This window comes from Papaver somniferum, chromosome 5 (genome assembly GCF_003573695.1).
Source record: "Papaver somniferum cultivar HN1 chromosome 5, ASM357369v1, whole genome shotgun sequence".
Classification (NCBI taxonomy): Eukaryota; Viridiplantae; Streptophyta; class Magnoliopsida; order Ranunculales; family Papaveraceae; genus Papaver; species Papaver somniferum.
The window spans coordinates 81052734-81061809 of NC_039362.1; positions in this window are offsets into that span (position 1 = coordinate 81052734).

Consider the following 9076-nt stretch of genomic DNA (forward strand, 5'->3'; position numbering starts at 1 on the left):
ACATGGATCGAGGTAAGAACATTCCTTATGTTTGCACTATTGCGGAAGTAAAGGTCACCTGGAAATAAGATGTCATTTCCGTATAAAGAATGAGAAACTTCATGATGTTCTTGTTTGGGCATCACAAGAAGTTGTGAAACCAAGATCATACGTTGAGACTGATCCTCTTAACGTTACAGGTTGTAATTGTCCAACCTTTAGGCAAGGGAATCAATGCTATGATAAACCTAGATTTGCCTATAAACTTCGTACGAATCATTTTCACAATCGTAATGGTTATCAAAAGGATAAATTCATAAAGACGAAGAAAAGATCCGATGCTCCCAACTGGAGAAAGACTAACTTGCAAAAGAATAGTCAATCCAATTCTCTTCCGAGAATTCTAGAGGAGAGTAATGGGAAGAAGGTTCCAATTGTTCCTAAACGCACTCAGAAGTGGATACCAAAGAAAGTCGATGATATTTTGAGTGTGAAAAGGAATGATCTCCCAGAAAATTCCATGACTATGGATAATGCAATATCCATGATGTTGAAACTTAACAATTTTTTTGGGAAAATGGAATTGGATGTGAAAGGTTCTAAAAGCGATCTCTTTCATGATAATCCAAAGGTCACTTGTGGTGAGCAAGACTTTGTTCATCCCAACACAACTTGATTGTGTTGTAAGTGCATCCTCACCAAGGAATGCCATGTTATGTATACGGTGAGGGAAGCACGAGAATTGGGGCACACATATTATGTTCGGTAAGGCTTTAGAATTCGACTGGATTCATCTAAAAAGGTATGTCTATAAACTTGAGCAAGATTTGTGCTTTTATTTGCTTAGAGAACTTATAATGATTTATGTACCTTTCTTATCATTCTTTTCTACCTAACTTGTTATGTGTTTAAGGTTCTTAAATGTTTAGGATTGAAAATAATAGTTCGGGATGTTTGAACTTCTTGGTACACCTACCAGGTGTGCATAACATCATTTAAAATCAAAATCCAGGGGTTTAGGTTCGCAAACCCGTGTGCATACTTGACGTCGATATTTGGTAAACTTGTTTTGGCCGTAACTTATTCTTCGTCCGAACTTGGATTGACCTCATTCTTTTTTCACTCTCTTCCTCTTTGGATTCTCTTTAAAATGGAGATGAGAAACCTTGAAGTTGGATGAGTTAAGATTGGTATTTGTCCTGTCTCTTGTTTTTGAGTATTTTGCTCTGTTTCGTTGCACTTGTTCCACTTCTCTTGAACTTGGGCACTTGGATTCTTGGAGTACTAATCTTCTAAGCTAATTTGTAGCTTTTACAAGAATGTTTTTGGTGAATCACAAAGAAGTAAGTTCAAGAATGGAAAGTAGTATGCAGTGCTATGGAATTCTTGAATGATCACAATCATCCTTTGTGAACTATGGTGCATAGTCGTTATTGACTTTGCATGTTCTTCTTTGTTAAGAAAATCTTTTTATACGCCTTTGGTATCTATCATTGGTGTAAATCCATGCGAAAAAGATTTATTCTACCCTCTAAGGACAAATCATCTTGTATGTGCATTACGAGTTTGTCTTGTTGCCTAGGAAACTTCTTATGAGAATTTATTCTTATTTTTTGAGAAGGATTACTAGAGTTTGGAATAGCCATTATTGTGATTTCACATTGCTATGTCCAACGGTTTCATCTTCATGTTTTTAGATTTATTGGTTTAAATTCTAAAAATATTTGGAGGATGATGTTTTTGCAGTATTTAATCTTTATGATTTGGTATATTGCAACTTGTTATGAGATATTGGTGTTTACGTCCGTGAACTATGTTTGTCCCATACTTTGTCAAAAGTAAAGTCGTTTATGATCGATATTCATGTATTGGTTAAAGAATGTATGGACTTTTGACAATTACAAAAGTTAAGCCTATATTGTCAATCTTTGACGGAAGATAAGTTAAAATCTTTTGTTTGCAAGGATTATGTCTATTGAATGTCGTTATGCGAATAGTGATGGAAGATAGAATGAATCCTTGTGTATTCCATAGTATTGATATCTACTGATCCATATTTTATGTAATACTGTGAGGCTCCGTAATGTGTCTTATGTTGAGCACAATACAACTAAGCTGATTAATTTTTTGATTAGCTTGGTTGGTTGTTCCATAAGGTACTTTATGTTGAGCATTTAGAACTAATTAATCATCTTGGTTGGTTATTTAGTTATTTGCTCCGAAAGTCTTCTTTTGTCGAGCAAAACTTTTGACAATTAAATTGATTACTTTTGTGATTAGTTTGGTTGTGTATTCCAATTAGATTAATTATAGGTTCTCTTGTAATTAGTCTAATTGAGTATTCATATATTCCACAATTCCTTGTGTTGAGTATATGAACGGCTATACTAATCATGTTCTATTGGTTAATGTATTCGTAGCTCCGTAAGTTTACTTATGTTGAGCACAATCAATTAAATTGATCACTTTTGTGGTTTGATTTAGTTGTTTATTCCAATTAAATTAATCATGGGTTTACTTGTGATTAATTTGATTGAGTTTTGGATATAGAAAATCATTCCTATGGTTTTTGGTGTCCATTTAAAAATCCTTCTTTTCTTTCGAAATTAAGGTCGCTCTTGTTGTTCTTTCGTGAATGACATCAAACGGGGAGAGTTCTTTTGAACTTGTGCTTAATGGTAATATCTTGCGGGGTGTGCGGCTGTGGAATTTTATAGGGGTTATCTTGTATCTTAAAACTCCTTGATGAATGCATTTAGCTTCGACTTTATGATTGCATCTAAATTAAGTTGGTATGTATTTTTTTCTTTTAGTCTATGAAACGTCTCTTCTCGGAAATTTCATTAGGATCCCGTTCTTGTACCTTTGCCAGTTTTATTGACAAAAAGGGGGAGAATTAATGTGTAGTTCTACTACATATACATATGGTTTTCGGATCATTGTGTAAGGGGGAGTGGTTTCCATGTGAGATGGAGTATTGACTAAGGGGGAGTGATACATATCACCGTAGTATTATTGTTAAAGTCGTGATGCAATTGGACTTTGATGTTACATAATAATACTATGTCACTGTAAATTGATGATCGAGAATCTCGATTTCTCTCATTGTTATTATGTTATAGCTACGGATCTTCAACAACGGTGATGCTAAACTTACAACCTTTGGGACTAATGGATTACTTGGAAGGACGAAGATTTCAAGGAACGTTGAAAATTAGACTATGGAATAGGAGCAACTAAAGTTTATCTTTTTTGTATTCCATATGTATTAATAGTTTTGTCACTAAAATTGACAAAGGGGGAGATTGTTAGAGCATAGCTCGGTCGACCTCGCATGCATTGCCATATCAAGCATGTTTGTCAATGTTAGTGATCAAAACTATGAGTCTTCATTTCTAGTCTACATATCTAAGTCTCGGACTAGGATAGAAAAGTGTAGTTGAGCTCAAGGACTTCATGACGATCATCATACAACGACGAAGATCTACTCAAGGAACCGTGGAACTTCATCAACAAAAAGGTATGTGGAAACTTGAACTTATCTATCACTCAAAAGTCTGTCTACTCTATCTCCTACTTCTTATGAGGCAAAAGTCGTATGCTATATAGACTGGATCATACACATTTGATATTTCGAGCGGAGTATATCTCGCCTATCTATATCTCGAAATCATGTGTTGGTAAAGCGTTTCGCTTTGATCAGGTTTATCTTCACCTAGTGACGAAAGTCATAATGTTTCAATCACTTTGAAAATCGCTTTGGCGAGAAATAGTGTAACAACTATATAACGTCCTCTAAGAATGTTTCAATGTTTGGAATGAGAGTTTAGGTCTATATAACCAATGATGGATAGAAGCATTGTGTGGTAACACATATGTGCATAAGTCCTATTCCTTAATCCGAAGTTTGCGAACTTTGTTGATTGAGAGAAACCGGAGGAATTGGCTTTGCCAAGTCCGCGAACCCAGTTTGTGAACTCAGTCCGCGAACTGTCGGAAGTTATTGTACCGAGAATTTCTGTTGGGATTCCAAATTCGTTCGTGATGTACAAGTCCGCGAACTGGCGGAAGTCTCTTTACCGAGATTTTATGTTGAGTTTGGAAACTCTGCCGGTTGCCTTAAGTCCGCGAAATTGTTTGCGAACTTGAGTGGGTTATGATCTAAAGATGTGCTCTGAACATGAAACTTAAATTACTAAGGAATGCAGTATGCAAACCGTGGCTATAAAGTTCATGAGCCGATTCAAATCGAATCGAATCATATTTGTTTCAATTGTGTCTTCTGTAGTTACATAAGATCTCATAGCAATTGAATAACTCTCTAACTAGTTCATTTGAGTCAATTGAACTAGTTATGGTGAAGAAGAACAAGGTTAATATGAAATGCTCATATGGTTAACCTTTTGGGTTACTATGTTGAACCAACATACACGTACACGTTTGGGCACGGTTTTCACCAACCCAGTAAACGTATCTCTCAAGTGTGTGTGACAAGCTAAGTTTTCGGTCTAACGGTTGAGAAATATTAGCTTGAATCTAAATCAGGTTTTCATCTAACGGTGAATAGTGATTGCTTTATACCTAAGGAAAAACCCTGATTTGAAGACTATATAAAGGAGACATCTAGCATTGGGCAAAACTAATCCCCACACGTCTGTGTGCTACTAGTGTGCTCGCTAGAGTCGATTCTCCTCTAACCTTTGGTTTTCTTCTCTAAAACCAGGTTAACAACTTAAAGACTTCATTGGGATTGTGAAGCCAGACCGATACTACTTTTATCGTAGTTGTGTGATCTGATCTTGCATCTTCTATCGTACGAGTACAATCTTATTGATTGGCTTGAGATCGTGAGAGTTCTCCGATAGGAAAGATAAAGAAGTCACAAACATCTTCATCTTACTGTTTGTGATTCCTCGACGTCCTCTTGTTTATACAAGTAAGACTGTTGAGAGGTGATTGATTAATCTAGGCTGTTCTTCGGGAATATAAGACCGGATTATCAATTGGTTCCTGTTTACCTTGATTTCATATCATAAGACGGAACAAAAACCTAGGGTTCTTCTGTGGGAGACAAATTTATCCTTTGATAGACTTTTCAGTGTGAGACGAATTTTTTTATTATCAAGTCTGCGATTTTGGGTTGCAACAACTCTTAGTTGTGGGTGAGATCAGCTAAGAGAATCAAGTGCGCAGTGTCCTGCTGAATCAGAGGCATAGGGAGTACAACTGTAACTTGGATCAGTAGGAGACTGATTAGGGTTCAACTATAGTCCAGTCTGAAGTTAGCTTGGAGTAGGCTAGTGTCTGTAGCGGCTTAATACAGTGTGTGTATTCAATCTGGACTAGGTCCCGGGGTTTTTCTGCATTTGCGGTTTCCTCGTTAAGGAAATTTCTGGTGTCTTTGTTATTTCCTTTTCCGCATTATATTGTTTATCTTTATAATTGAAATAATACAGGTTGTGCGCTAAAGTTTAATCGATTAGAGATCCGACCTTGTGGTTGTTGATTTCATTGATTAACACTTGGACATTGGTCTTTGGTACCGTCCAAGTTATTCCTTGTATTTGATAAAGACTCGCTATTGTTTTTAGCTTGAGTAAAGATCAAATCAATAGAGAGATATTAACCCCTCGATATACTTTATTCTAGATTGAGTCTGACTGTCTAGTTGATTCTCTAGTAAAGTATATTGGAGTTAATCCATACAGATTGCTAAGCGAAATATTGGGTGGTGTTGTTAGACCCCCGCTTTTTCAGTTGATTCTCTAGAAAGTATATTGGAGTTTGTCCATACAAATTGCTAAGCGAAATATTGGGTGTGGTTGTTGTACCCCCACTTTTTCAATTGGTGTCAGAGCAGGAAAACACTCCAAACCTGATAAGTTTGTGTTTGTTCGTTCCTTAAAAATTGTCCCATGGGAAATTTCTTTGGAAAAATTGCTCTTGGCATCTGTAACGCACGCCGGAAGTCCTTAAAGATTGCTCAAGAATTATTATGGTTAAAACCTCCGGGTTCACATGATAATCTCATCTCATCTAAAAAGGAAAATTTAGATGATGAGAACCAATCAAAAGGAAAAAAAAATTTGAGGAAATTTTCTTCAGGCTCAAGGATATGGACCCTCAACAAGTTAACTCTTGATCTCTTTGAGGAATACTATTGTAATGGATCAATTGATAAAGATCTATTTAGAGCGTTCAAAAGGCGTTTTTAATCTCTTAGAAAAACTTAATTCTGTTAAGTCTAAGAATCCTTCCAAAAAAGGTTATGTACATGTTAAATCTTCGAATAATATTGTACATCCTGGGAATTGGAAGAATTTTCCTTCTAGCCAGATCAAACGAAGGATAGGAAGCTCTGACTGCCCTGATTATCATCATTACGTTTATTATATCACGGAGATTGTTCACACATATCAACCAGAAATGTTGCATGAGAATTCCTCTGCACATTATGCCTCTTGGTAACAAGCCTGGCACTACCCCATTTGTATGTATCTTGGAATGGGGCAAGAAATATTTGAGTTGTATACAGTTTTGTTATTCTCTCTTAGAATATCAAATAAAGCTTTCTACTGCATCCATCGTCTCTCACAAAAGTATGTTTTCACGGGATGCATAACCTTTGATGTGCAAACGGCTAAGAAAATCCCATCTTCCTTGTGTGGGTTGTGGTTCACAAACGGGTCCAAGCCCATATTTGGTCTTATAAAGAAGATGTTCGAGCACCCTCTTCTTCATCACCCGTCCGCGTATGTGAACCTCTAGGGTTTTGTGTGCTTCCTCCATTGAAGCCTTCTTGAAGAAATTGAAAGAAAGGGTGTTCAAGATTCACTCCAAGTAAGGAAATTCCTCTTGTTCCTTTCAATTTCTTAGATCTCATGATGAATTCTAAGGGCTCAAAAAGAAGCTCCAAAAACTCAAATACCTCTAGCATGGATTCTCCTTGTGACCAAAACTCTCTTAGGATTAGGTTTGTGGATGATTCTTGTGCTAGAATTTTTGAAAAGATTTCATCTAAAGGTTCCATCCTAGAAAAGAAATTGGATCTCTCTAGTGGTCATGAAGACGATTTAGCTTGCTTCACAAAATTCAAGCTTGGAAATATCTTTGATGGTCATGGTCAAGGATTTGATTCTCTCACAAGAATTTTCTATGCCAACATTCATGATGTTGATCTTAATAAGATGGAATTCAAATCCATGATAAATAGAAAAAGATTTCTTGTTGATAGAGAATTAATTTCAAAGGTTACCAATATTCCGTTGGGAAACGTGCGTCTTCCTAGACCAAGTGATGAACGACCATCATGTGATGAAATCTCTCTTGGGCTTTGTGGAAAGAAGGTAGCTTGGAATCAAGGAAAGTTTCCTACCAATGATCTTAGTATTGCGTTGATGGAATTTGGAAAACTTGGTATCTCAAATCTTTGTCCCTCCACAATTGAGAATTCTTGGTGGAGTCATGAGTTTCCGGAATTGGTCTATTTCCTTGAATCGGGTGTTCAAAGTATCGATATTTGTGGTTTTATCATCTTTCAAATGACTTCGATGACTTCACCTATCAAGATATTAGGTTACCCTTGCTTGATTGGTCAAATTTGCCATGATCTTTGTTTTGATCCAATTGACAACTCTCTCGGGGTTCCCAAACCGGTTCATCCATGTACCTTCAGACGCATAAGGGAGAATGTGTGCAAAAGACAAAGAGATGCTTCACTTAACGATTGTGACCCTACCACCTTGAGCCTTCTTCAAAAATTCCACAAGGGCGTGTGTAAGGTCGATTCAAGGGTGAAGTGTGTGTAAGAACAATTGTCATTAATTGCAACTAAGTTTCCCGAGCTCAAGGAAGAGTTGAAAACAATACAAGCATCTTAGAGTATTTCCGATGAGGAAGACAATGAGTAAAAGATGATCTTATTGCCTAGTAAATCTTATATTTTCTTGTTTTTGTTAGAAGAATAACTAGAGTTTGGAATAGCCATTATTGTGATTACACATAGCTATGTCCAACGTTTTCATCTTCATGTTTTTATAGATTTATTGGTTTAAACTCTAAATTTGTTTGGAAGATGATTTTTGCAGTATTAATCTTTATGGTTTTATATATTGCAATTTTTTTACGAGATATGTGTGTTTATGTCCGTGAACTATGATTGTCCCATACCTTGTCAAAAGTAAAGTCTTTCGTATGTCGATATGCATGTATTGACAAAAGAATGAATAGACTTTTGACAAATATAAAAGTTAAGCCTATTATGTCAATTATTGATGGAAGATAAGTTAAAATATTTTGTTTGCAAGGATTATGTCTATTGAATGTCGTTATGCGAATAGTAATGGAAAATAGAATGAATCCTTGTGTATTCCGCAGTATTGATCTTCTCTGATCCATATTTTATGTATTAGTGTGAGGCTCCGTAAAGTGTCTTATGTTCAGCATTGAACGACCAAGTTGATTATTTTTACGATTAGCTTTGTTGTTGTTCCGTGAGGTACTTTATGTCGAGCATATTCAACTAAATTAATCATCTTGTTTGGTTATTTAGTTGTTGCTCCGTAATTTTTCTTATGTCGAGCATGACCAATTAAATTGATTGTGTATTTCAATTAGATTAATTATGGGTTCTCTTGTGATTAATCTAATTGTATATTTTTGAGTCTCCATAAGTTCACTTATGTTTGAGCATTTTGGATTCAAATTCATACTTGTATGTGATTTGTTATGTCCAAAGAAATCCTTCTTTTCTTTCGAAATTAAGGTCGTTCTTGTTGTTCTTTCGAGAATGACATTTTATGGGGGAGAGTTCTTAATTGAACTTGTGCTTAATTGCCAAATCTTTGTGGAGAGTGCGACTGTGGAATATTATAGGGGTTATCTTGTATCTTTACAAATTCCTTGATGAATGCATTTAGCTTCGGCTTTATGATTGCATCTAAATAAGATGATATATTTTTGCTTTGTTTTGGTCATGAAATGTCTCTTTCGGAAATTTCATTAGGATCTCGTTCTTGTACCTTTACCAATTTTATTAACAAAAAGGGGGAGAATTAATATGTAGTTCACACTACAAATACATATGGTTTTCGGATCA